Source organism: Podarcis erhardii (assembly GCF_964252035.2).
Source record: "Podarcis erhardii genome assembly, chromosome: 3".
Classification (NCBI taxonomy): domain Eukaryota; kingdom Metazoa; phylum Chordata; class Lepidosauria; order Squamata; family Lacertidae; genus Podarcis; species Podarcis erhardii.
The window spans coordinates 106,613,758-106,639,932 of NC_138507.1; the positions used below are offsets into that span (position 1 = coordinate 106,613,758).

The 26,175-nt window shown below is 43.7% G+C and overlaps 2 long non-coding RNA genes across 8 annotated transcripts in view; one reads left to right on the forward strand and one right to left on the reverse strand.

The window, feature by feature from the left end:
• The window catches only part of LOC309338052, a 286,413-nt gene that overhangs the window by 41,424 nt on the left and 218,814 nt on the right, over positions 1-26,175 (forward strand). For 3 of the 7 annotated variants that reach the window (XR_014154635.1, XR_014154636.1, XR_014154637.1), the window contains exon 1: positions 21,372-21,881. This is a non-coding gene — a long non-coding RNA (uncharacterized lncRNA). Of the gene's footprint in view, positions 1-7,410; positions 7,456-12,615; positions 12,712-15,419; positions 15,556-21,371; positions 21,882-26,175 lie in introns of those variants that run through there. The other 4 variants (XR_014154631.1, XR_014154632.1, XR_014154633.1 and 1 more) reach the window with 4 other exon arrangements.
• LOC309338062 lies at positions 1,123-17,782 on the reverse strand. The gene is made up of 5 exons (XR_014154656.1): positions 16,184-17,782; positions 14,422-14,550; positions 13,438-13,566; positions 12,588-12,705; positions 1,123-1,288 (listed from the first exon to the last, which is right to left on the reverse strand). It is a non-coding gene; the product is annotated as an uncharacterized lncRNA (long non-coding RNA).

The following is a 26,175-nucleotide window of genomic DNA, read 5'->3' on the forward strand; positions in this document are numbered from 1 at the left end:
GGCAGCTCGACAAGTAGAGGGGTAAATCTTGCACTGTTATCTTCCCAAATGCAAAAATTGCCCGTCAGTCCCTGGCCTTTGCTTCTGGAGCATTATTGCACGCCAGCTAAATGCTTACTAATCAAAAGCATTCCCAGAAACTGCCTTCGGTCTATTGTGTTGGTATGTGTCCGGAAAAGAACAGCAGCCCTTGCTGTGTTTTTTAAAAATGTGAAGTTGCTACTTGGTGCACCTGAATGCACCTCTTGACTTTTCAGGTGTTTAGTGGCTACGCAGGGGGTCAAAACACGTAAGTGCTAAGTGCAAATTATCAGCGGCATTGTGGAGTCACTGTTGAATGGCTTTTTGTAACAATAAACCTGGAGAGCATTCATTCTAGTCAAGGGTTTGCTTCTTTTTTTTCCATTTACCCCCAGAAGAGCTTTGGTCTGCTTCCAGCCATCCACCAAGAACCCCCTAGTAAATAGTTCATAGCAGAAGTCAATAATTCAGGCTGATTGGCAGGGTAACCTTAGCTTAGCATATTGTTTACGGCTTTTGGTATAACAAGACAGGAAATCTGGAGAAGGGGAGCGGACTGGGGGAGTTAGAGCCTGTTTTTGTGTGTTTTCCCCTCCTCCCCAACAAGCATGGATGGAGCATTATGGAAGAAATATGGTAACTCTTTAAGTTAGTTGTGTATCAATGAAGCAATCGGGAGGGAAAATCTTCCCAATGAAAAGATCACGTTGCTCATTGAAATTCAAAAAGCCTCCTTTAGACTGTCCCCATCTTTATTTTCCTGGAGAGTTTCTCGTAAGTGTATCCTAATCCCTTAAGAAATGTAAGTCTCTGGGTTGCAAGTCTTGGGCCAAGAGGGCACAGATAGTTCATATTGATATTGATTTTTGCATTTGGTTCTTTTGTCCTTTTCTCCCACTGGCCCCTCTAATTGGCTGCCAAGGTCCCTTTGGAGATTGCTAATAGTGTGAAAGTGCATCTTCCCAAGATCTCACATTCAGCACGAACTGAAAAGACAAAAGAGATGAGAGAAGGGCGGGGGGGAACAAACCCAACGAGGAGACAAAGCTTACTGGCATCAATTCTGAAACTCTCTTATTTTATTAGCTCCACAAAATGCCCTTTCCAGATGTTCGCTTGAATGGCTGCTGGATTTCCATTACATTTCCATAAACCGTCAGCATTTGCAAGCCTGATTATTAGATTAATGTTTTCAAGTTGTAGACTAATGTGGTGATTAAAACAAAATGGCTCATCATGCTATGTCTTCTGTTGAGGCTTCAGATTACTGTAATTAATGAAGGGAAAAACACGGTTATGAATGCGTGTTTGATTCAGCATTGGAAATGAGTAACCTTTAAAAATAGTAGCTTTGTGCCACAGCGAGAAGCCAGGAGGTTGATTCTCTCCTGCCCTTAAGTTGTTTTAAATATTTTTTAAAAATGCTATAACCCACCCTGAGACCTTTAGGATGAAGGATGGGCAATGAATAAAAAAAATAACGATGATGATGATGATGATGATGATGATAGGAGCTTTTCAGGTGTGTGGGTGGTAGTACATGGAATGTGGGAAGCAAACTTTCTGATTATGCACATTATTTAATTATTGTTGGCTTGAATAGTTTGTACTTGGTTGGTTTTCCCAAACAGGAGATTGATAACGGGTTAATTTCTTTAAAATCCTTCTTTGTAAATGGGTGTGCTTCAGGGAACCACAAGCTTTTAGGAATGGGAACACCTGAAGTTTATTTAAACTAATTCACTGTTTCACTCATCAGTCCACGTTCTTCCCTTTTCTCACCTTCCCATCCCACACTCTCCTGCAAGCCCCACTTGACTTGCCCCTACCTCTTACTGCAAGCTCTGAAGTGACAGGAGCAGGTTTCAGCAATTCCAGCCTGCTAGATCACACTATACCAGAGGCCGACTGATATTGTAGGCAAGAAGTGCCAACTGAATGTTTTGTTCATGCCATAAACTTTAAAGCACCCCAGAAAGAACCCTGGGAAATGTAATTCACAGAATAAAAAAATTCCTTCCAGTAGCACTTTGTTGTTGTTGTTTAGTCGTTTAGTCGTGTCCGACTCTTTGTGACCCCCTGGTCCAAAGCACGCCAGGTACTTCTATCTTCCACTGCCTTCCGCAGTTTGGTCAAACTCATGCTGTGGTAGCTTCGAGAACACTGTCCAACCATCTCATCCTCTGTCGTCTCCTTCTCCTTGTGCCCTCCATCTTTCCCAACATCAGGGTCTTTTCCAGCGAGTCTTCTCTTCTCATGAGGTGGCCAAAGTATTGGAGCCTCAGCTTCAGGATCTGTCCTTCCAGTGAGCACTCAGGGCTGATTTCCTTAAGAATGGATAGGTTTGATCTTCTTGCAGTCCATGGGACTCTTAAGAGTCTCCTCCAGCACCAGAATTCAAAAGCATCAATTCTTCGGCGATCAGCCTTCTTTATGGTCCAGCTCTCACTTCCATACACCTTAGTAGCACCTTAAAGACCAACTAAGTTTGTTATTGGTATGAGCTTTCGTATGCATGTATCTGAAGAAGTGTGAATGCACACGAAAGCTCATACCAATGACAAACTTATTTGGTCTCTAAGGTGCTACTGGACCATTTTTTTTTTATTTTGTTTCGACTACGGCAGACCAACATGGCTACCTACCTGTAACTGTAATTCACAGAGCTACAGTTCCCAGCACCCTTAACAAACAACAGTTCCCAGTATTCTTTTTGTGGTAGTGGTGGGGGGAAGGGATGTGCTTTAAATGTGTGGTTTGCATGTAGCTTTGAGGAATAGGTTTTTCCAAACCCATGCTCACTCACTAACTTTGAATATGAGACAAACATCACTGTAAACAAACAAACAAACAAACAAACTCTTTTTACCACAAGAATTTCTTCAGCCATGAAATACATATTCCAGAGGGGTTAATTGCATTAGTCTGGAGCAGCTAAAACATTTATTTGTTGATCTTTTAGGATGCAGCACAGCTCTAGTTTTGGCCACTAGAGGGCGTTCTCACTGTTCCATCAATAAATGGTGGCTGTGAGGAGATCAAAAAGATTTCTCCTTTCATTATGCTTGGAAGTAAAATGTATTGATTTCAGCGGAGCTTACTTCCAATTAAACATCCTTAGACTTCCTGCCAAAGGCTACGTACACACTAATGTAGTTTTCCTCGATCCAGAATCATTCACAACATGCCGTTTTCAATCTAGAGAGCCAGTGTGGTGTAGTGGTTAAGAGCGGTGGACTCGTAATCTGGGGAACCGGGTTCGCTTCCCCGCTCCTCGACATGCAGCTGCTGGGTGACCTTGGGCTGTTCACACTTCTCTGAAGTCTCTCAGCCCCACTCACCTCACAGAGTGTTTGTTGTGGGGGAGGAAGGGAAAGGAGAATGTTAGCCGCTTTGAGACTCCTTAAAGGGAGTGAAAGGCGGGATATCAAATCCAAACTCTTCTTCTTAGATTGATTCTAGATCTCTTCCGGTAGCACCTTAAAGACCAACTAAGTTAGTTCTAGGTATGAGCTTTCGTGTGCATGCACACTTCTTCAGAATCTGAAGAAGTGTATTTGAACTGTTTTGAAATGTGTATCTGAAGAAGTGTGCATGCACACGAAAGCTCATACCTAGAACTAACTTAGTTGGTCTTTAAGGTGCTACTGGAAGGAATTTTTTTATTTTGTTTTGACTATGGCAGACCAACACGGCTACCTATCTATAACTGATTCTAGATCTGTGGTTCCAAACGGGGAAAAATTGATTTTTAAGGGGGGTAATTTGAGAATGAGTTATTAACAGTGAATGGACCTTTTAGGCTTCCTACACATGAATAGGAGTTCACTTTTTGAATAATAAGAATTATATGTTGGGGGAGGTGGGCATCAATATTTTAGAGATACTTAAGTGGGGCATGGCCAAAAAAATGTTGGGAACCACTGTTCTAGATCCTGCCGATCCTGGGTGGGTGTTGTAATAAACAAAATCTGCCCTTATTCCCTTATGGGGTACCCAAGAGCCCTTATAGAGTCCTTTGTAGGTTCTCCATCGGTAGGAGAAAATAACAGAGGCCAACCAGAGAATATTGAGAAGCAAAGCAGCTAGTAAGCCTGATCTTTATTGAACTGTTGCCTCAGGGTGCTCCCCTCACACGCAGGAAAGGAGGAGGACCCTGAACCAAGGTGTGCCTGCCCTTATATTTTAAATTTTAAATTCCCTGCCCTGGAGCTCAAGACCACCCCTCCATACATCATACATACATCACAGAAGGGGTGTAACCCAAGACCACCCCCCCACCAAAAGGTGGTCTACAACAGAAATTTGAATGTTGTTTTTTCCTGTCTGCCAGGTTATCTGATAATGCCTTATCTGATTGCCTTTCCTGGTAGTCTGGCCACTCCTTTGAGATGGTGATTACCCAATTCCTGAGACAATGGGAAAGTTCCCTCACCCCCTCCCTCCTTGCAGAGAAAACATTTGGTCAGTTTGGGAGTCAAAATGGTTTCAGGGTGGTCTTTCTGAGCTGCTCCAGACATGTGGTCCCCATAGCTGTGTACGTGCTTGGTTGGTACATTTATGAACATTTATTATATATAGAAGACCTTATTTTTTTATTTCAGTGTGGTTATTCGATACACCTGAGAAAACCCTCAGCCTGGTCATTTGATTTGGATACACTCCCCATTCCTGGGACCATCTTATACCTGTTTTGAAATGAACACAGTGCAGGGTAACGCAGAATCAATCTGTAGTGAGCTTTTCTCGGACTGAAACCAGTTTCTCAATATGCACTTAGTAGGGGCAAATAATAATAATAATAATATTTATACCCCATCCATCTGCGTGGCTTCCAACAAAACATTAAAGGTAAAGGTAAAGGTTAGGTCCAGTCGTGACCAGCTCTGGGGTTGCGGCGCTCATCTCGCTTTATTGGCCAAGGGAGCTGGTGTACAGCTTCCAGGTCATGTGGCCAGCAGAACCTTCTGGTGAACCAGAGAAGCGCATGGAAACGTGCGGTACCTATTTATCTACTTGCATTTTGACATGCTTTCGAACTGCTAGATGGGCAGGAGCAGGGACCGAGCAACGGGAGCTCACCCCGTCACAGGGATTCGAACCGCTGACCTTCTGATCGGCAAGTCCTAGGCTCTGTGGTTTAACCCACAGCACCACCCGCGTCACCAAAATATTAAAAATACAATAAAACACAAGAGGTCTAGATTGTGTATGGACTGCACACTGTGGAAATTTTGTGTGTGTGTGTGTGTGTGTGTATTCACTCAAGAATCCCCTATAACTTTTCTTTTGCCACCAAGGACTAAAGAAACTACAGTGGTATCTCGGGTTAAGTACTTAATTCGTTCTGGAGGTCCATATTTAACCTGAAACTGTTCTTAACCTGAAGCACCACTTTAGCTAATGGGGCCTCCCGCTGCTGCCGTGCTGCCAGAGCACGATTTCTGTTCTCATCCTGAAGCAAAGTTCTTAACCTGAAGCACTATTTCTGGAGTGCTTAGCGGAGTCTGTAACCTGAAACGTATGTAACCTGAGGTACCACTGTATCATGGTTTATAAGGCTGAGAATTAGTTTGGGGCCCCTGGTCTGAACTTCATGTGTAGAACATGATTAAACCACAGTTTCCTGGTTCTGATGTAAGGAGTAACTGCTGTTTAAACAAACGGAAAAGAATGGTTTAAACCAGTGGTGGCCAAACTTGGCCCTCCAGCTGTTTTGGAACTACAGTTCCCATCATCCCTGACCACTGGTCCTGTTAGCTATGGATGATGGGAGTTGTAGTCCAAAAACAGCTGGAGGGCCAAGTTTGGCCACCACTGGTTTAAACAAACTACAACAGAAGTACTGATACTGGAAGACAAAGGAGTACAGAAAAGGAATGCATCACATCATTCCCAGCCTAATGAACCATGGTTTATTAGGCTGAGATACCTATGTCTGACATGGCCCACAGCCTTAAATAGATTATTGACTGAGACAGAAAATGAGTGTGCTTCTTCAGGGTCTGAATATAGTCATTATTAACACAGAAAACCATAGTGGTAAAGTTTTAACACTTCTTCACAGATGCTTTCAGAAACAGATCAATCTGAGTAAATCTTCTCACACACATTGGCTGGTGTCTTTCTTTTCGTGTCATGTTCAGCTCAACCTTGCTGAGCAACCGTGAGGTAACTGGACCCTTCTCTGCTGCTTTAAATTGACTGGTTTAATTTGGTTTCTCCACCCCCCAAAAAAGCTGTATCTGCAGGCTTTGGTGGAAGCAGTGTTTACTGTTTGAAACTGAGGAAATCTGGAACCAAACTCTGAAGGGACCAGCTATTGCCAGAGTAAGGAGATTTAAATCAATGCAGTTTAACTCACTGGGAAGGAAAAAAATATGCTCCTCTGTGAGGTAAAAAGTAAAAATTAAGCTATACGTTTTGTGAAATATGCTTTTAGAAAGGTCTGCTTAACACTGGCAAGAAAAAGCAGTTTTATGGGACCCCAATCTGACCTGGCAGTGGGGAAAGAGTTAGCCCTTTCCCCTTGCATCAATGTGCCACTGCAAATTCTACTCAGCTACTGTTTGTCCTCCCCTCCCTCAAATTGCTTCTTGCAGCAAAAGTGCAAAAAGAATGTGTTCTGTATTTAAACAAACCTTAAAAATAAAAATATTCACGTAACATGTAATTTGACCCAAAGAGTCTGTGCTGTTTGGTTCACGAATTGCCACAATACTCTTATATAACCTGTTGGTCATACATCTCAGGCTTGACCTCAAAGAGTCAGGTGTTGTTGTTTTTTATCTGCAGGCATTTCACATCAGTTATCAGGGGTGGTGGGAGCTGGAGTCCAGCGACATCTGCAAGGCCACAGGTTCCCCTCTCCTGTTTTAACAGGAAGGAAGGCTTTTACTCAGTATGGCTTAGATTCCTTTTTGAGAAGTGGGGCTGGCTGTGTCTGAAAACTTTTGCCGCCTGGTCCTGTGCCTTTGACGAGAGCACGATGTGCAGGCCTTAGCAACTGATGTTAATGCTCAGCCCCATGCTGTGAAGAAACTAAAGCTTTTGTTTTCCGCAAATCAAATTGCCACTAAAGACACAGGAGCAGGTCTTTTCGAGAATGGTACTCCTAATCCAACACAACTGCAATTAATTCAATAAGTACACCTTACTCTGTGCTGGATTAGGGCCTACTAGTGTTAATTTTAAACCAGGGAATTTTTAAGAGAAAGAGGATAATAAAATTTTAATTAAACTTTCTTTTTCTTTTTGTGTCCCTCCTGGATTTTTTCCAGCCTTGCTCAAGGAGCATCCGGCCAAGGTCCTTAAAGGCTGAAAACCAAGAACACTTAACTACCATTAACTTACTGTTGCTAATTTTGTTTGTTTGTTTCTTCCTGGCAGGGCTTCTTTATCTTCAACAGCAGCACAACAGGAAGACTCTAACAGGTGCGCTTCCCTCTAGTGATGCAACATACTGGCTGATGGTCTCACATAGAATCATAGAATCCTAGAGTTGGAAGAGACCACAAGGGCCATCGAGTCCAACCCCCTGCCAAGCAGGAAACACCATCAGAGCACTCCTGACATATGGTTGTCAAGCCTCTGCTTAAAGACCTCCAAAGAAGGAGACTCCACCACACTCCTTGGCAGCAAATTCCACTGTCGAACAGCTCTTACTGTCTCCCTTTTGTGCAGCTTAAAGACACAACATCTCTTCTGGAGAAAAGAGCGGGCAGCTCTTAAACGATCGCATTTAAGTACAAAGCTTTGGGGAAGCTGTTCCACAGGAGGACTCAGAAGTGCTGTTTATAATGGGTAAAGCTGGTGGAATCTGTCCCAGAAAACTCGGATGCAAATGGCAGTGGTAGACCGGTGGAATTGCACTTTAATGCCATTAATACAAACATGTTCTGTGCTCAGTCTGATTCTTCAAACCCTTGTCGTTGTTCCCCACCGCCCACCGCCTCATTTTCCTTGAAAGCTATCCAGCTTGGCCACAAAACAGCTCGCTAGGCTGTGTAAGGTTTCGTTTAGTAACATACTGAAATAATTATGAAAGGACACTTTCCTGTTTCTTAAACTTTGTCCTTTTTCTTCCTTCACACTCTGGTGTGGCAGGTTAAGGGAATCCTTATAGATAGAGCCTTTCCTGCCAGCTGGGATAGCTCAGCTGGTAGAGCATGAGACTCTCAGGGTTGTGGGTTCAAGTTCCGTGCTGGGCAAAAGATTCTTGCATTGCAGGGGGTTGGACTAGATGACCCTCGTGGTCCCTTCCAACTCTGTGATCCTGCGATTCCTGCCGATTGGCAACTAGGCTGTTGCTGCATGCAGCTTCACAGGGCAGGCCCGACCTTCACAACGCCAGTGGAGGTTTAGCCATCAGCTCTAGAAGAGTCAGGAGTCCAAGTGACAACGTGAATCTTTCTGCGGTGACCTTAAAGGCCAGGATGGCCCCAGATGGCATTGTGGGAGGCTGACCTGCAGCTGTTGTGATTTAGGATTGCTCCTCCACAGATAAATCACCAGAACTCTCGAGATTTACCGGGCTGTCCCTTGGCATATATAAAAAGGTCAGCGCTTTCTTCTCTTGCTAGGGAAATTGCACATCATTCAGGGAATTAACACAAGTTGTTAAAGTGAGCCACCTCTTTTAAGAATGTATGATCTATAAGCACAAGACAGAGCTGTTAACTCATAGGGTATAATTGGTATTAGAATAAGCCATATTATATGGAAGGGACCCTGAGGATCTTCTGGTCCAACTGCCTGCAATGCAGGAATATGGGGATTGAACCTGCAACCTTGGTGTTATCATCACCATGTTCCAACCTACGGAGCTATTATGAAAATTTGCAGGTTTAGAGAGCCCAAGGGGGTAGAGTTATGTGGGGAGCGCATTTCACAAGTTGAAAAGAAACACCCAACAGAGGTCGCACCCACGCCACACATTTAAAGCACATAGCTTCCCCTAAAGTTACAGGGAACCAGGCAGAGGGCCTTCTCAGTAGTGGCACACCCCCCCCCCCCGTGGAACGCCCTCCCACCAGATGTCACAGAGAAAAATAACTACCAGACTTTTAGAAGACATCTGAAGGCAGTCCTGTTTAGGGAGGCTTTTAATGTTTAATAGGTTATTGTATTTTAGTGTCTTGTTGGAAGCCGCCCCAGAGTAGCTGGGGAAACCCAGCCAGATGGGCGGGGTATAAATAATAAATTATTATTATTATTATTATTAAGAATCCTGGGAACTGTAGTTTACACACACACACACCCAACTCCCAGTACCCTTGACAAACTACAGTGATGGGAAAATGCCCTTTGCTTTAGTGCAACGTCAACCCAAAGCAAATCTGAGTGAATGCTCATTAGATAGCCATCATCATCATCTAATCTCCCTGCAAACAAATCGGGATGAATGTTCCACAAACAGGTTGCCTGGAAGCTCCCTAAAACAATATAACAAGAAGGCCTACCTAGCAGGCAGGGAGTTATAAAGCATAGGTGCTGCCACACCTGGGACTTTCTGCAAGTAAAGTGTTGCACCACTGACGTACGTTCTCTCCCCTGACATCTAATGATATGGTGCACGGATCATGGCCCAGCAGCCAAACTGTACTGCAGGTGTGATAACAAAATCACTCAGCTGAATTTTTTTTTGGAGGGGGGAACGACACACACCCAAGGTTAACTCACAATGGAAAGTTTGGGGATTAATTCCTCCAGATGAAATGCCTCTTTTAATTTGAAGCTACTGGATGACTTAGAAAACCCACAGAGCTCATAAGGAAAGTAAAATGCAGGTTTTCAGATTCTGCAGGCTGTTGCTGCTGACATACTATCACTGTGGGAAATTAGGATCAGAAAGCAAAACCACTAGTACCGCAGGTGCGCTGGGACTGGAAGAGTACAACTAAGCATTAAAATGTCAGTGTCCATATGGCTGAGCATACATCAGTTCATTGTCCAAAGAAAACAACGTCCCCCAGTTTGCCGTGCATCTATGGATATGCCTTAATTATTTTATTTCTTGGATGACATCAGTTTTATGTTCCCTCTGGAATCGCAAGGTCAAAGGCTAGCGTCTCTTCAGCATTAACGCACACATAATATTTTGTCTGAAGAACTGATAGAAGGAAATTAAATACACGGGGCGGCCAAAGTCCCTGGACTTCAGAACTACAAGCCAAAATCATAACGTGGCTCAGAGCTACAATATACCACATCTTGTTGCTACTTCATCTCCCTCCCCAAAACCTTGGCCGTCAGATCAACCCTTTGCTCTCCAAAGCCCCCAACCACATCACCTGTGCCTCTCACTCTCTTAAAAAAAATACACTCTTCAACCTCACCCACCAGGGCTTATCCCAATATCTACAGCAGCTCCATTGATTGCCAAACGTTCCCTTTCTTCTGTGATTTTCCAGTTTCCCCTTCCCAGCTTACCCCCTTCAGTTAACCCACTCTCCCCCCCCCCCAAATCTTGTGTCCCGCTATTCTCTTTGTGCCCTGCAGAATTCTGAGGCCATAACTCTTAAGAACATCGAAGAGCCTGCTGCATCAGACCAATGGCCTGTTTAGTCCAGCATCCTGTTCTTAGAGCAGCCAATCTGTGAAAACTTGCAAGCACTGCAAGAGTGCAACACTACTCTGCCACTTGTGATTTCCCAGCAGCTGGGGTTCAGAGTCATGCTGCTTCTCACAGTGGAGGTGGAACTTTGCTATTGTGGCTCGTCTTCATATCCCAGGATCTTCCTTGTAGCTGGGGGGGGGGTGCGGTGCTGGGGGCAGGGGAAGATTAGGAAAAGGTACATCTTCACTGTCAAGATTGCAGCCAATGCAGATTAACTTAATGTTTCGTTTTAGCTGGGTTATGTGCAGGGCCTTTTGCCCTGAGCACTCTGGTTTTCTTCTCATAGGTCTCACCTCTTGTCTTTCCAAACCACTGACAGACCTTGCCCGTTCCTTTGCTTCGTCTTCATCTTTCACGTCCTTCACCTGCCTTTTATTTTTATTCTTTTTAGAGACCACCCATTGGGGCGGCCCATCAGTGAGGCAAGGTGAAGCCATTTGCCTCAGGCGGCAGATCTGGCTCCCGCCACTGCAATGCCACCGGCCTCACCGGGGCTTTGCCCGCACTGCCGCCATTGTTGTTGCCCGCACTGCTTACCTTTTTTTTGTTTTAGACAGTAATTTTACCTTACTTTCCAACAGCTCTTTTACAAACGTTTAAATTTCATTACTAAATCCGATTCTTTTGTCTTTTTTAAATGCATCATTTAATTGGTGATATTGTAGCCAGTCTGTTAATAACTCTCTTATATCTTCAAAGTTCTTTAATTTCAGTTGACTCTCCACCTCCATTAACAGCCCTTTATATGTTGCCCATTTATTTTTTTACATTCAATTTTTTCAATAATATTGTTTCAAGTGGGGAAAGCCACCATGGTGTTTTCTGTTCTAGTAAGTTTTTATATTTCTCCCATACACCATAGATTGATTTTCTTACCAAATGGTTAAAAAAAAAATCCTTTATGTACTTTTACCTTTTCATACCATAAATATGCATGCCAACCAAATCTGTTATCATGACCCTCCAAATCTAGAACATCAGTGTTTTCTAATGTTATCCATTCCTGAAGCCAACAGAGACAGGATGCTTCGTAGTATAACCTCAAATCTGACATACTGCTTACCTTTTTTCTGAATTATTGGCCTCATGTCGTAAGCCTTAAAACACCCCGATGAATGAAAGACTTTATAAGATTAGATTGTCTTCCAACTATGAAACCTAGTTCTCAATGAGATGGTAAACCAATACATGGGTTATACCATTTCATCAAGGATGGAGAACTTTCAGGCCTCTCTGTGCAATGCTCTGGACTCCACTAAGCCACTCCCTTACCCCCCAGACCACACCCCTCACTGGGCTTGGTTCACAGCCTATTCAAGTGTTTTTGCATGGCTGGAACATGTCCTTGAACTATGACAGTGCTCCTTTCTTGCGTGGCTGGAATGTAGAGACAAGGTCTGCATCTGTTGCTCTGTCCGTGTTTGGCTCTGGTCCTGTCCATCAGTGCCCGCTCCTCAAAGGCTGCCCACAAGGAAATATGGTCCTTGGGCTGAAAAAGTGTTCCGCTCTCCTCCACTGTGCATTAAGCTTCACACAACATAAAAAAATGCCTTTCACATAGAAAATTAGAAGTTGGGTGGTAGTTTTCTCCCCTAGTTTTCTATGTGCATGGATTTTTCCCCTGCAGAGAAACATTCAGCAATGAGACTCTTACCTGTAGTTTGAAGTTGTATTTGATAGTGGAAACAAGGATTTTGAATATATAAACATTTTGGCTGTTTTCGTACTATTCTATCACATAAACTGTATTGGAAAGTTTTTAATGTTTGATGTTTTAGTATGCTCTGATATATGCTGTGAGCCACCCAGAGTGGCTGGGGAAAACCAGTTGGATGGACAGGGTGTAATACTAATAATACTAATACTAATAATACTAATAATACTAATAATAATAATAATAATAATAATAATAATAATAATAATAATAATTTATTAAACAAATTATCACCTTCTGTCTTCTCTCTCTCTCTTTGCAGTATCATATTTATCATCACTTAAAGACGATTTTTTAAATTAAAACTTTTCTTCTGCTTAAGGATGTTAGCCGTGTATTGAAGGAGGATCATCTGGAGGTAAACATAATAATAATAATAATAATAATAATAATAATAATAATAATAATAAATGTATTTTGTTTTGCTGAGTGTTGAAGCCACACTCTTTCCTTATGTCTTAACTGTGTTGAAAAAAAATGCCTACGATTTGCACAATATTTTTTCGTGGGTACCCTAAGCCTCCCACTTTCCTTTCTCCTGGCTTTTTATGGGCCAACATATTGAGTAATACTGATAGGGTTGTTACCTATCTTGGCAGACTTCTAAGATTTATGTCCTTTTCTTGAACTTTGGCAAAGCTTGAGTAACTTACCCTGCCAGTAATGTAGCACTTAGCTGAACTCAGCTGAGCAAATCTACTTATATGGGTTTTTTAAAAAGTGTATTCCAAGATGTTGCCTTGTTATTCTTATTGTCACTTTCACAAGTAACAGGGATGGTGAATCAATTTTCCCACGTAGGAAAACTATCACAAGCTAGCAGTATAAAAATAACCCACCCTTTAAGGATCTAGGTTTAGAACTGCCTAGAAGTTACTTTTGCCAACTCGAAACTGGCAAAGAAGATAACAACAAGAATATTAAATCAACAAGGCTAAACAGATTACTTCATGTAGAGTGACAGCTGGCCATGAGTGATAACACATGATAATAGCTTGTAAAAAGTCGAGATATGAGCTGAGCAAATATGATTCCAGAGCTACTATCTGAGTCAAGTATTTATGACAGCCTGAGTGAGTAGTACCTGTTCTGGCATAGCTTTGAGGGCTCTGTCCTCTTCTTGAACCTTGGCAGCGCCCGTATAACTTGTCTTGCAAGTTAATGTAGTGCTCAGATGAACAGAACTGAACGCACTGGATTCCAAAGCCACCATCTGACGAAAGAGTTTAATTATAACAGATCAGTTGTTAATAAATAAAAATAAACCAGAGGCCTCTTCTGTGTGTTTAACCTCACAGGCTGCTGTTTGCAATACATGGCCCTTTGATTATGCAGAATCACAACGAACAATTAAAAACCTTTTGTTAGCACAGATCATTCTGTTAATGCATTTGTTGTTGTCTTTCACACACACACACACACACACACACACAAAAACACATGGTGAGGTTGCAACATTGATTCTGTTTGCTAGATTCTTTCAAAAGTGGGATGGAATTATTTGATATCTTTGGACATGAGCCTTTTTCCAGTATTTGCAGTCTTTCACAAACAATGCAATAATGAGTGGAGCTTTTTTCTGTTTGCTCCAATTCTGGCTTGGTGCAGGCATAACACTGCAGATCTTCCAAAAGATGCTGAAGAGGCTTTCAAGGTTCCTCTGTCTTTCCTCATCTCTGCTGTGAATTCTCTCTCCACCACCTTCCTTTGCTGGCTTTTGTGGTGGTTTAGTGTCATATCTTGCACAGTTTTATTAGGAAACTAGCCAAAGAGATAGTGGGACCATTGGAAAACGAGCAAAGAAAGGAAGACAGGAGAATTGCAAGGAACATATTTGTCTGTGTTCACTTCAGATGATGTTGAAGGGGTACACACACCTCAACTATTGTTATTTTCCTGGAAGTCTCTGACGACCCCGTCTCTGTGCTGTGCCAAGATCATGTCTGACCACATCCTGGAAAACCTTTGAAATGTGTGCCGAGCCCAGGAGTTGGTGACGAAGAGTTGCGTTTGTTATTTGAAGCATTCCTAAAACTTATTCACCACCACGGTTGGCTGAAAATAGTACCTTGTGGTCGCTTCACCATGTTAAAAGAAAAAGCAATGTCAATCAGCTGTGAATTTGATCCATGAACTTCTTTAGATGCAGTTTTAACTTATATTCTAGGCGATGTCTCTTCTCTGTAGGAGATGTTCTCTGAATGGGGGGAAGAGCAGAACCAATGTCTTGCTGAAGGCACCAGCTGCTTGTTTTCACCACCAGAATAAAACACCAGGTTGTTTTCAACCAGAAACCAGGCAGTGGTAGTGGTAGCCTGGAATCAGCCAGAAGTCAGCTCTAGCAATTCTTTGGTTGGCTGCTGGAAGATATGCATTGTGAGGGTCATGGTACGCAGGAAGCAGGGATATGTGAACAGATATCCCAAAGTCATTTAATTTTTCTAAAAGCAGCTGAATCAGGGACAGAAAATTGGGTGGGTGGTGGGTGGGCTGACCCTCTCACCTTGCACGGATTATCTCACATAAATTCACACACCCCTGCCATTCCTTGAAACTGTTGCTAGAATATTTTCCAGGGACGGTCATAGATTTACAGAAGCCACCCCGGTTTCTGATTTGATCCCAGAATGTCCCACTTTTCCTTAAGACGTCCCTATTTTCATCGGAGAAATGTTGGAGGGTATGCTATTAGAAACTTCAGGAAGATGGTTTATTTATATCGGAGGTGCGGGGCGGGGGGAGAGGTTAAAAATGCATCTTCCCAGCTCCATATTCACAATCCAAACCAACACCTTGGAAGAGCTGATCACAGATCTCACTCACTGTCTGTAATTTGGCCCTTAGTGGCCTTTACAGGCAGAGTCAGGGATTTGTTCTCAGACTAATTAATTGACTGAGGTAGGAAGTGAGTGGTAGGCCCAAAGCTAGCCCTTACTACCTGTAATGGCCTCTGGATAGCTTTGCATCTGTTTCTGACAGCCAAGACAAGCATCAATGGGGAAAACGGATTTCTGCTATCCTAACCCATAAGCCTTTTTTGAAGGGTTTAATAATATCATCTGATCTGATCTGGCCTGTTTTTCTTAAGAGGCTTCCTTGCCAGACAGCGTAATTTCCTACAGTTTACTCTTTGGTCAGAGGACAATGGTGTTATCCCTTCAGTCCCAGATTCAGGATCTGCTCTTCAGGGTCTCCCAACAAGGTAATCTCTCAGTAGACCCCAAGATAAATTGCTGCACAGTTCTCATATATATTTTTAAGAGTTTTTGGGATTTATTTTACTTTTATTCCTTCCTTCCTTCCGAAGGAGCCCAAGATGGCAAACTCAGCAACAGCAATGAAAAGAAAACCAAACACCATTAAAAAAAAATATATTATACAAACAGTTATCTCATGTTATCTCATGGTCACCGCAAACAGTGTCATTCAGCCATCAAACTGAATAAACAGAAATATTTTTAATTTTCTCCTGAAAGTTAGTAATGAGGGAGACAGACACACCTCCCCAGGGAGGACATTCCACAAATGGGGGGCTGTGGCTGAAAAGGCCCCGTCATATGTCAGTAGCAACCCAGGCAGTCCCACCAACAAAACATTGTCCCAATTGTTAAACATCGGAGCTCCCACAAGATGGCAGCTGGCCACTTTGGAAGCCTTGCTTGTTTGTATTTTTTGGTCAGCCCTGAGCCCAGGTCTTCAGCCCCTCAAGGCTACTAAATTGGTCAAGCTCTGAAACAGTAGCTAGAGAAGGATGGACTCAGTAACTGTACTGGTTTAACTGGTCCCCCTATATACGTTTCCCAGAGGAGTGAGGAACATTTTGAATTTACCAAGAAACCACGTCTCTCATTTCAAACTGTAGAGCATGTCTGGGCAGGTCCTTAGGAGCCGCATAACACACAGAGTTAACTGTGCCTATAATTTGCAACTGACCCAAGTAAATTGATACCATGGTATGGTAAGCAGATAAACTCCGAGAACTATTACTTTATTGTAACCCTGTTTCCGTCGCATATTGACACAGAAATTCACATTAACGTGGATAATAAGCAAGAGACGATTTTTCTGTTATCGACAGCATCCATTATCCCAATAAACGACACCAGGGCCCTCTTGCATTTCCTCTTTATATCCACAACATTTTTACACATGCCTTGCGCATTGCCGTGACATTTCCCTTTTTAAAAGGCCTCTCATGTTTATTTCCAGTGAGTGTTGTGTGACAAAGGAATTCCTCAGTTTTGGCTCTTATCTTCTGTTCTTCCAGCTGCCCAAGCGAATGCCTGCCATAGCAGATGCCCTGGCTGCCTTGCTAGCACATGTCCCAATTCTTTCCGTCTTTATTTATAGCTGACTTTGAAGAACTCTGAAACTTGGCATATGTTGAAATTCGTTAAGAGATCTGGAGTGCAGCGTGTCGCAGGAACATAGGAAGCTGCCTTATGGTGAATCAAACCATTGGTTCATCTAGCATCAGGCGAGGTGACATGGGGTTCAAACCTGGAGATGCTGGGGTTCAAACCTAGGACGTTCTGCATGCAAAGCCGATGCTCTGCCACTGAGCTATGGCCGAGCTCTATTTCTCTGTTGCACCTGAATCAGGTGTAGCCAGGCAAATGCTGGTCCAGGACCTGGATGTTGTGATGGGGCTAGATGATGGCCAATAAGTTGTAGTTGAATCCCAACAAGGCTGAGGCCCTCTGGGTAGGGGATTTCCAGGTCTGGCAAGTAAGTGGTTGTTCCTGTTCGACACAAGATTGCCTTTCCCCTAAAGGAGCAGGGCTGCTCATTGGAACCATCCTTTATTGCAACTCCTTGCTCTGCCCCACCCGCAAACACCACAGATGCTGGCATCACCATTCAGACTACCCAGAGAAATTTCCTTAACTTCTGGAGCAGATTTGAGTATATTTCACTCTGGATAGTCTGAAAGGTGATGTCGGGGAAAATAAAATCACCAAAAATCAGTTCCCCTCCCTCATACTGGATTGAAGGCCCTTCAGCGAATAGAAGGGTAGCTTGAGGATCAGTCAGGAGTGCGTGCAGGAGCCGGGCCCTGTGACCAATAGGGCTTCGCAGGACTGGGACCTTCCTAAATTTGTTCTGGAGAGGCAAGGCATGGCTGCACAGGTGAGGCCGCTTGGTAACTCACTGCACCTGGTGGCTAGAGCCGGAAGGGATATAAGGTCAGCATTTCCCTTCGGCTCTTTGCCACAGCAACACGTTTCCTGCCTCGCTGCGTTTGGCTTCTTGCTTCCTGATCCTCAGACCTCGGCTTCTTGACTCCTTGCTTCTCGACCCTCAGACCCTTGACTTTGTGACTCCCAGCTTCCTGACTCTCGGACCCCTGGTTTCTGGACTCTCGTTCCTGCTCCCACCCCGCCATCTTGCCCCCGGTCTCGACGTCCTCAGCCAGGACTTCGATCGCTCGTGACAGGGTCTGTGGTGTTTGTCAAATGAGGAAGGGCCAGCCCTACTATTAGGTATTTGGTGGCAGGCGAAGGCCAGCAGTGGCATTCCACTGAGAGTGTTCCTCTTGAGCAACCTCAAACATTTCCCTCTGCTTGAAGGAAGGAAATATGTCTGCCACATGCTCTGTCCTGGTCCCCCTAAACTAGCTTGCTGCCTTAGGCGCTGAAGTAAAATTCAGCTGCCAGGCCAATCAGCTTCTGTCCATGGAGTGGAGAGGGGGGCATCTTGTCCTTTGCCTCAGGCAGCAATATGTCTGGGGCCGGCCTAGTGAGCTGTGAGAAACAGCAGTTGGACAGTTTGGGGATTTGGAGACATACAGAGCTGTGAATGTGTGAGGAGGCTGAAGGTGAAATAAGTTCTCTCTTTCTGAAACTCTGAGGCGTGGGGTGGGAGCAGAACTGATCCCTTGCAGGAGTTACTGTTTGCCACCGCTTATGCTCTGTTTGTGTATTTTATAAATGAAATATTACAAAGACACCACAACTCTCCGGTTCCATGCAACGGAATCTAAACCTGATAATTCTGCCCTTGGAATTACTCTCTGCTCTGGGAAGCGGGGAGCACATAACAATATTTGAGGGCATTGGCTTACATGGTACTGCGAAGGACAGCTTATTTCCTGCTTGCATTGAGTTGCCTTCTAAGACGATACACAAGCTGGGATTGATTTCATTCTGCGCAACTTTTATTAGTTACAGCTTTTCCCTTCCCCATGCTGAACATTTGCATTCTGGCTGAGACGCCTCTTAGATCTGGTTCACTCATGTCCCGGCAAAGGATGGAAGGGTCTGTCCATTTCAGTTCCCATTTTCCCCATCTTAAATTCAGTTCTCTGCAATTCTGCAGTATTTTTTTTCTTTACTAATGTACACATTTTTTTGCAAGCAGTTTCCCCCCAATATAATGCATTTTAACGTTACTTTCACTTATATGCACCCTCTGCCTTAATATATGCTGTTTTATAAACCTTGGTTGTTTGGTGAACTGTACTGCAAAATTTGGATATATTTGGAAGAAATGCTGCATATCAGTTCACATATTGTTTTGTAGGTTTGTCATGTTTCAAAAAGTGAAAATCTGGACACAAAAGTTGTTGGGCTTTTATTGGCAAAGTTGTTGAGCGTTTTTGGTGAAATAAAAAAAGGGGGGTTCAGCTACTTTTAATTAAATTTGTCAAATTCTCTGTACGTACTACTGACATGGGTTGCCATACATATGGATTTTCATGGAGATTTCAGCAATTTCCACCCGCACACTGTTTATGAGAGTTGAATACAGTGGTACCTCAGGTTACATACGCTTCAGGTTACATACACTTCAGGTTACAGACTCCGCTAAGCCAGAAATAGTGCTTCAGGTTAAGAACTTTGCTTCAGCTTGAGAACAGAAATTGTCCTCCGGCGGTGCAGCGTCAGCAGGAGGCCTCATTAGCTAAAGTGGTGCTTCAGGTTAAGAACAGTTCCAGGTTAAGTACGGACCTCCGGAACGAATTAAGTACTTAACCTGAGGTACCACTGTACCAGCTATGTTACAGGTAGCAACCCTATTTGGGAAGTGCAAATCTGGTAGATTCCTGCTGACTGACTTACTTTTGTGGTGGATCCTTGCATCGTCAGATTCCTTTATTATTTCATTTTTAAATAGTTTTTATTTACACCATTCTTCAGCCAAAGAAAGGCTCCCAGAATGGCTTACAAATGTAAATAGTAAAACATATCACGGACCCATCCGCAGTGACCCCCCTCCCTGGAAGCAAGGCACGAAGGGGAACAAACCCTGCCCAACTGACCTGGCCATATTGGCTAGTATTCAAATAAACTGATATCAGGAAAGCCCGCCAATCTCCCGCAGCTGGTCTGGGAATTCCCCACAGACGGCTGCCTAGCCCTGACCTTGCTCCCAAGGGCAAGGGCCTGGTGCGACAGGCCGCAATAGCTGCCCGCCCTGTGATCGGGTAAGCAGCCATTCTAAGTCTGAGGGCAGGGACTAAGGTCACATCCACACCGTCCATTTAAAGTACTCTTATACCACTTTAGGATGTGTGTGGCGCTGTGGGTAAAACCACAGAGCCTAGGACTTGCCAATCAGAAGGTTGGCGGTTCGAATCCCAGTGATGGGGTGAGCTCCCGTTGCTCGGTCCCTGCTCCTGCCCACCTAGCAGTTCGAAAGCACATCAAAGTGCAAGTAGATAAATAGGTACCACTCCGGCGGGAAGGTAAATGGTGTTTCCGTGCGCTGCTCTGGTTCGCCAGAAGCGGCTTAGTCATGCTGGCCACATGACCCGGAAGCTGTACGCCGGCTCCCTCAGCCAGTAAAGCGAGATGAGCGCCGCAACCCCAGAGTCGGCCAAGACTGGACCTAATGGTCAGGGGTCCCTTTACCTTTACCTTTACCTTTACCACTTTGACAGTCATGGCTTCTCCCCAAAGAGCCATGGGAAGTGTAGTTTGTTAAGGGTGCAAATCTCTCAGATCCACAATTCCCAGCACTCTTAAGAAACGCCAGTACCTAGGGTACTCCATATTTATTAGAGCTGTGGTTCCTGGTTAGCTGAATACTCTGTTTTTTCAAAAGCCAAGTCTTTTGAAAATGTTGAAATCTCGATGGTAGTTTTTGTTGTGTGAACGGACCACCCATTGGGAAACCACTGTATTAAAATGGTCTAAGAGTGCTTTAATCGGACAGTGCAGATGCGACTTAAAAGAGACACAACACAAAAGGAGTTTGGCGGGCAGAGGGAGAAAGCAAACTCAGGCACTGGTGCTTGGTTACATCGTTCTTATAATAATCAGCCGGAAGAGGAAAGAGTCCGAGGGAGGAGGAGCCAGGTTCTGGCTGGTCTCTCAGGGGACTCAATGGACATTAAAACACCTTCCTCCGCCACATGCAGAAACGTCTGTGTGGGCAGGGGCTGCTCTGCATAAACACCTACACAAATGGGTTGGCCCCACTCATGTGATCTGCCCACTGTGAGGTGGTGTGGCTCACATGAGTACGACTCACTCACACGGGCATTTTCGGGCCTAGGCTCCTATTCATTCCAAAAGTTCTGTGAGCTGTGGGAAAGGGTGTATTCGCCTTGCTCTCAGCCCTTTGCCGTGTACAGGCCAGCACACTGAAAGGAAATAATCAGTGATGATCAGAAGAAGGGCAGGAGGCTCCTGTGTTTATTCCTGACAACGCACTCTAACCTGGGTTGCTGCACTTTGATAGCACTTTGCTTCCCACCCACCCCCGCACCTACCATAATGCATTAAGAAATACATCTCCTCGTACTACAATAAGCTCTCTCTTTGTTGCATCTTTTTGTTAAAAGTAATTGGGCAACCTTTTTATAGAATGTTCATCCTGTTAGTTTGCACAAAGTTTTCAGGGGGTGTAGTTGACACTGGCTGCTGTTGATTTGTTTGCAGGGAGGTCAACAAAATCTTATCCCACACTTAGAACCCAGCTATTTGGAAGTGGAAGGAACTCCCATATTACCTGGATCTAGGGACAGAGGAGGGATGCGGGTGGCGCTGTGGGTTAAACCAATAGAAGCATGCTACTTTTTCCCCAGCAGATGAAAACCAAAACCAACAAACAGGATAATCACTGTGTGTATTTGCTAAGAAGACCCTCTTCCCTTCAGGAAATCTTTAGGCATGCACAGAGGTGCTGAGTTGCTCACAACAGTGAATCCTATACATTTCTGTCTGGAAGTCGTAGAATTCCAGCAAAAATTGAAATGGGGGCAGAAAATGCTATTGTTCACCTGCTCGCCCCAATTGCAGCACATAAATCAATCCAGTGAATACGACTGGTATTCACTGTTGTTGCTTTCAGTCTGCAAACAATATGTAATTGATTAAGTCCCCCTCCCCTCTCTTTTGCATTGAAATAAAAGGAGTGGAATGATATGATGTAATTAAGTTTTGCAGTTTTGCCGCAGCAGACAGCGAGATGAAGATTGTAGCTTTTGGTGGAAGATGAACTGCAGCAGAGCAGAAACAGTGCTGCGTGTGACGAAAACTGGGAGGAACGGGAAATGATGCCTTCTTACATTGCGACTCAGAAGTAAGTTTAACTGAATTCAATAGGTCTTACTTCCAAGCAGTGAAGTAGGTGGGTACAGGATTGCTACCTGAAATGTCTTCAGTTCCCACCTGCGTATGTACATAAATAAAGCTTGATGTGAACTCCTCTAGAAAAAGGACAGTGAGGTGCAGCTCATTGCTGCTGCTGTTTCGCATGCATTTACTGCAAGATATCATTTATAATGCTATTTCTTCTGACAAGGCATGGAAACTAAGTATACCTGTTTCCATCTGAAAAAGGCTAGGGGTATGTAACAGAATAGTTCATAAAGAGCAATATATAGGAAATAAAAAGCTATTTGGAATGTATATTTATATATGAATTTCCATACCAATTTACTGAAACAAAGGATGTGGTTTCTCTCAAAAGCTGAGCTCGAGGCGATATTTTTGTTTCTTAAAATATAAGGATTTATAGAAATCAGTATGCTTCATTAGCCAGCTCCGTTTTATTTTACAGCTCTGTGTGTATTGCTTAAAAGTCCTTGCTATAGTTTTTTAAGTGCGGTTTGAGGGATTTATTTTTATGTAGTGCAGTCAAATATGTCATCTGAAGCTGAGCCATATATACTTCAATCCTTTAGAATGTTTGGAAAAGGACTGGCTTTTTCTGATCCAGATTTTCTTGGCATCACTATTAAAGCACCTGCAAAGGAGAAAAAAAGGGAAGAAAAAAACATTTCACATCCATCTGGCTTGGTTACATGTAAACTGCCTACATTATGTCAAGTGCAATAAAGGCAGGAATAAAAACAAAACCACTATCAGCTAAGAGTATTTTATTTATTCCTTTTTGAGCTACGGAAGCAACTTCCTGCCTAGTACTACAGCCGAAACTAGCAATGATCACGCAACTGTAGTGTGTGTTAGCATATGTAGCCGAGGTGGAGAGAAAGAGGCTTACTCATATGGGACAAATTTTGCTGAGGCCTTTGAAAAATGTTAGGTGGTCACTCCCCTGCTGAAAAAGAAGAAAGTTGAGGGAAAATAGTGGAGGAGCCCTTGCTTTTTTTATAGAACTAAAAATCTGAAACTATGCTTGCATGTACATCATGCTTTTTAAAGCACCCCCCAAAGAATTCCAGGAACTGTGTTTTCATTTCTTTCGTTTCGTTACATATTTTGTGTTTTCGCTTTGTATTTTTATGCTGCAAACTCCCCTGTGATCTTCGAATGAAGGGAGCCATATAAATTTCAATAAATCAATAGGAAACCCCTCACGGAGCTACAAAATTCCCAGCACCCTTAATGAACTATAGTTCCCGTGATTCTTTTGAAGGGTGCATTAAAGGAACAATGCAACCTATACAGTCATACCTCGGGTTAAAGATGCTTCAGGTTAAATCTTTTCAGATTGCGTCCCGCGGTGACCCGGAAGTAACAGAACGGGTTACTTCCGGGTTTCACCGCTCGCGCATGCGCAGACGCTCAGAATGATGTCACACACATGTGTAGATGTGGCAAATTGCGACCCGCGCATGCGTAGACACACAGACACAGGTTGCGTTCTGCTCATGATGCGAACGGGGCTCTGGAATGGATCCCATTTGCTTCCAGAGGTACCACTGTAAAGCATGGGGGTTGTGTCTTCTTCTATGTCATCACAAGTACTGTCCAATAGGTGCCTGCGGCAAGTGAAGAAGAGCTCTTTCACAGGAGCTGGACTCTGCTAACTCGGGACCAAACTGGATAGTTGATGCAGTTATTATATCTTGCCCTTCTGTCGGATGCCCAGGTGGCATCTGTGGCATGAGGCACCTTCCACCAGCTTAGTCTGGTGCTCCAGCTGTGTCTCCTCCCCCTGAAAAGAAATATCCTGGCCACTGTTACCCAGCACCTGGATTAGATTGGACCACTGCAGTGCATTGTATGTGGAACCACATTTGTAAACTACTCAGAAAGCTCCAGTTGGCACAAAATGCGATAGCTGGGTCACTGGTTGGCACTAAATCCAGTGAACTCCATTGGCTTCCCATTTGTTCCAGGGCACAATTCAAAGTGCCGGCTTTTAATCTTGAAAGTCGTTTCGGGCTTTGGACCTGGATATCTGAAGGACTGGTTGCTGCCTTGTGAATTTGCCTGGAGGGTGTTATGGTTGGGGTTCCTGCCTTCCTCTGTGGATGTCTATATACCTAATATGCCCTTCACATCTATAACGCCTGACACCAGCGTTCAGCCTGCTCATATCATTTCAAATAGAAACAAGCAAACTACTGGCATACCTAGACCTTTATTATTTATTTTAAGGCCAATATCTATTGAACTTGATCTATTTACCTTTTGCAACTGCTTCGAAATCACACACTGCAATGATCCTGTCAGTTTAGCTGGGTCTGCCGTGGCTAGAGCGATGGCATCAACGTACAGACTCAGTTGATAGATTTTTATCTCTAATTTCAGGAAACCATAAGTTTAGTTTATTTATTTCCATTGCCAAAGGCCTGGATCCGCAAGTATCTTGCTTGTAGAAAGGCACTTCTGCTCATGCAAGGAGCACGCTCAATTTCTGCCACCTGCTACCCCAGCTGCAGCTGCCTGTGCACACTTATTAACCACACTTGGGATGCCTGGAGAGGTTGTGCCTTGACTGCAACAGTGATCTTACGAGGCAAGAATCAGCAGTTTTCCTCCCCTGTATGCCGAGAAGCTAACCTGCCCAGCTCATTTCCAGATTACCTGTTTATTGAGCATTCATCCTGATTTGTCTGCACAAGTGTGGGGAGGTTATAAGACGTCATCTGTTTATTGAGCATTTGTTCTGATTTGTTTGCAGGAAGGTCAGATGATGATTTCTTAAGCAGGTGTTAACTCACACCTTTCCCCCCCTCACTTTTCTTATTGTAAAATGTCTGGCTCTGTGGGGAAATGATTTTGTTGCTCAAGAGACCACATCATATTGAACTGTGCAACCTGAATCCACCGGTGTGTTATATAGAATCCCTCCTGAAAATGGCAAACATCTGGAAGTGCCCCTTTTCTCTCTTTGGTGCGAGGGGTCTCCAGACCCACAGGCATAGGAGTGCCACCTTATTTCTTAGCCTCTTGCCTTTATTTCTTTAGGCAAAACCTCAAAAGGAGATGGGATACCCACTTTAACTCCCTAGAGCAGGCAGCAAACAATCCACACAGAACTAAAGCAAATATAAAACATAAGCAGGGGTCCCCAAATGGATAAGAGTTATTTGTGAGGGTAAGTTAGCTTGTGTTCTGATCTAAGAGGTGGCGGGAATGTTATTGTGGTGGGAGGGGAACTGTTCAGTCTCTGAAGGCAATTCTGGGCATTTAAGAAACAAACAAGTCCAAAAACATAGTCGCTACTGTGGTACCTCGGGTTACAGACGCTTCAGGTTACAGACTCCGCTAACCCGGAAGTAGTACCTCGGGTTAAGAACTTTGCTTCAGGATGAGAACAGAAATCATGCTCCAGTGGCAGCGGGAGGTCCCATTAGCTAAAGTGGTACCTCAGGTTAAGAACAGTTTCAGGTTAAGAACGGACCTCCAGAACGAATTAAGTTCTTAACCCGAGGTACCACTGTACTTTTAAAAACCACCTTAGGAGATTCCAATGCATGTCCCCGAAGTTGTAAAACTGTTAGCTGCCACAGGGAATAAAAATATCTTCCTCCAGGAAGTGCTTCTCATGCGAAAATCACATGTTCTCAGCAGTCGGACTGTAATTTTACCCTGCTGGTTAAGTTGCGATTTTTCTGCACCGCGGCAGTGCATCTGTTCTTGTTTTCTATGTGCAGCCGAATCACATAGGATGTCGCACTTCCAATACAACTGCTGCACATAGGAGTGTCATTGCTGCACACAGAACAAGATCTGGGAAAGCTGGACACTAACTGAAAATGAGTTGCTCTTGCAACTTCACATACTTACCAGGACTTTACATTTACATTTTCTTTTGGCTAATATAATTTTCTCCGTGGAGATTTTCTCTCTCTCCCTTTTCCATGAGTTGTGGCAAGCGCACATTCTTTTCATAAATTAATTTGTCCTTGCAAAGCATAATGTCAGCATCTTTTTATTCCCCTTTGTGCCTGACATTTAATAGGTTTTTGTTTTCCATGGCAAAAGATACCGCTCTGTTATTTAGGTAGTAGAGGAGGAGAGAGGGAGGTTAAGCCAAAAGCAATAAAAAAAAAAGCATAACCGCAATTAAATGTCAGCTGATCGGCTTTTAGAAAACAGTCAGCTCCTTCTCTCCCCTTCTCCACTCTCCTTCCTTCAAAGTGCTGTAATTTAGCAGAAAGCCAAAGCAGCAAATGAAG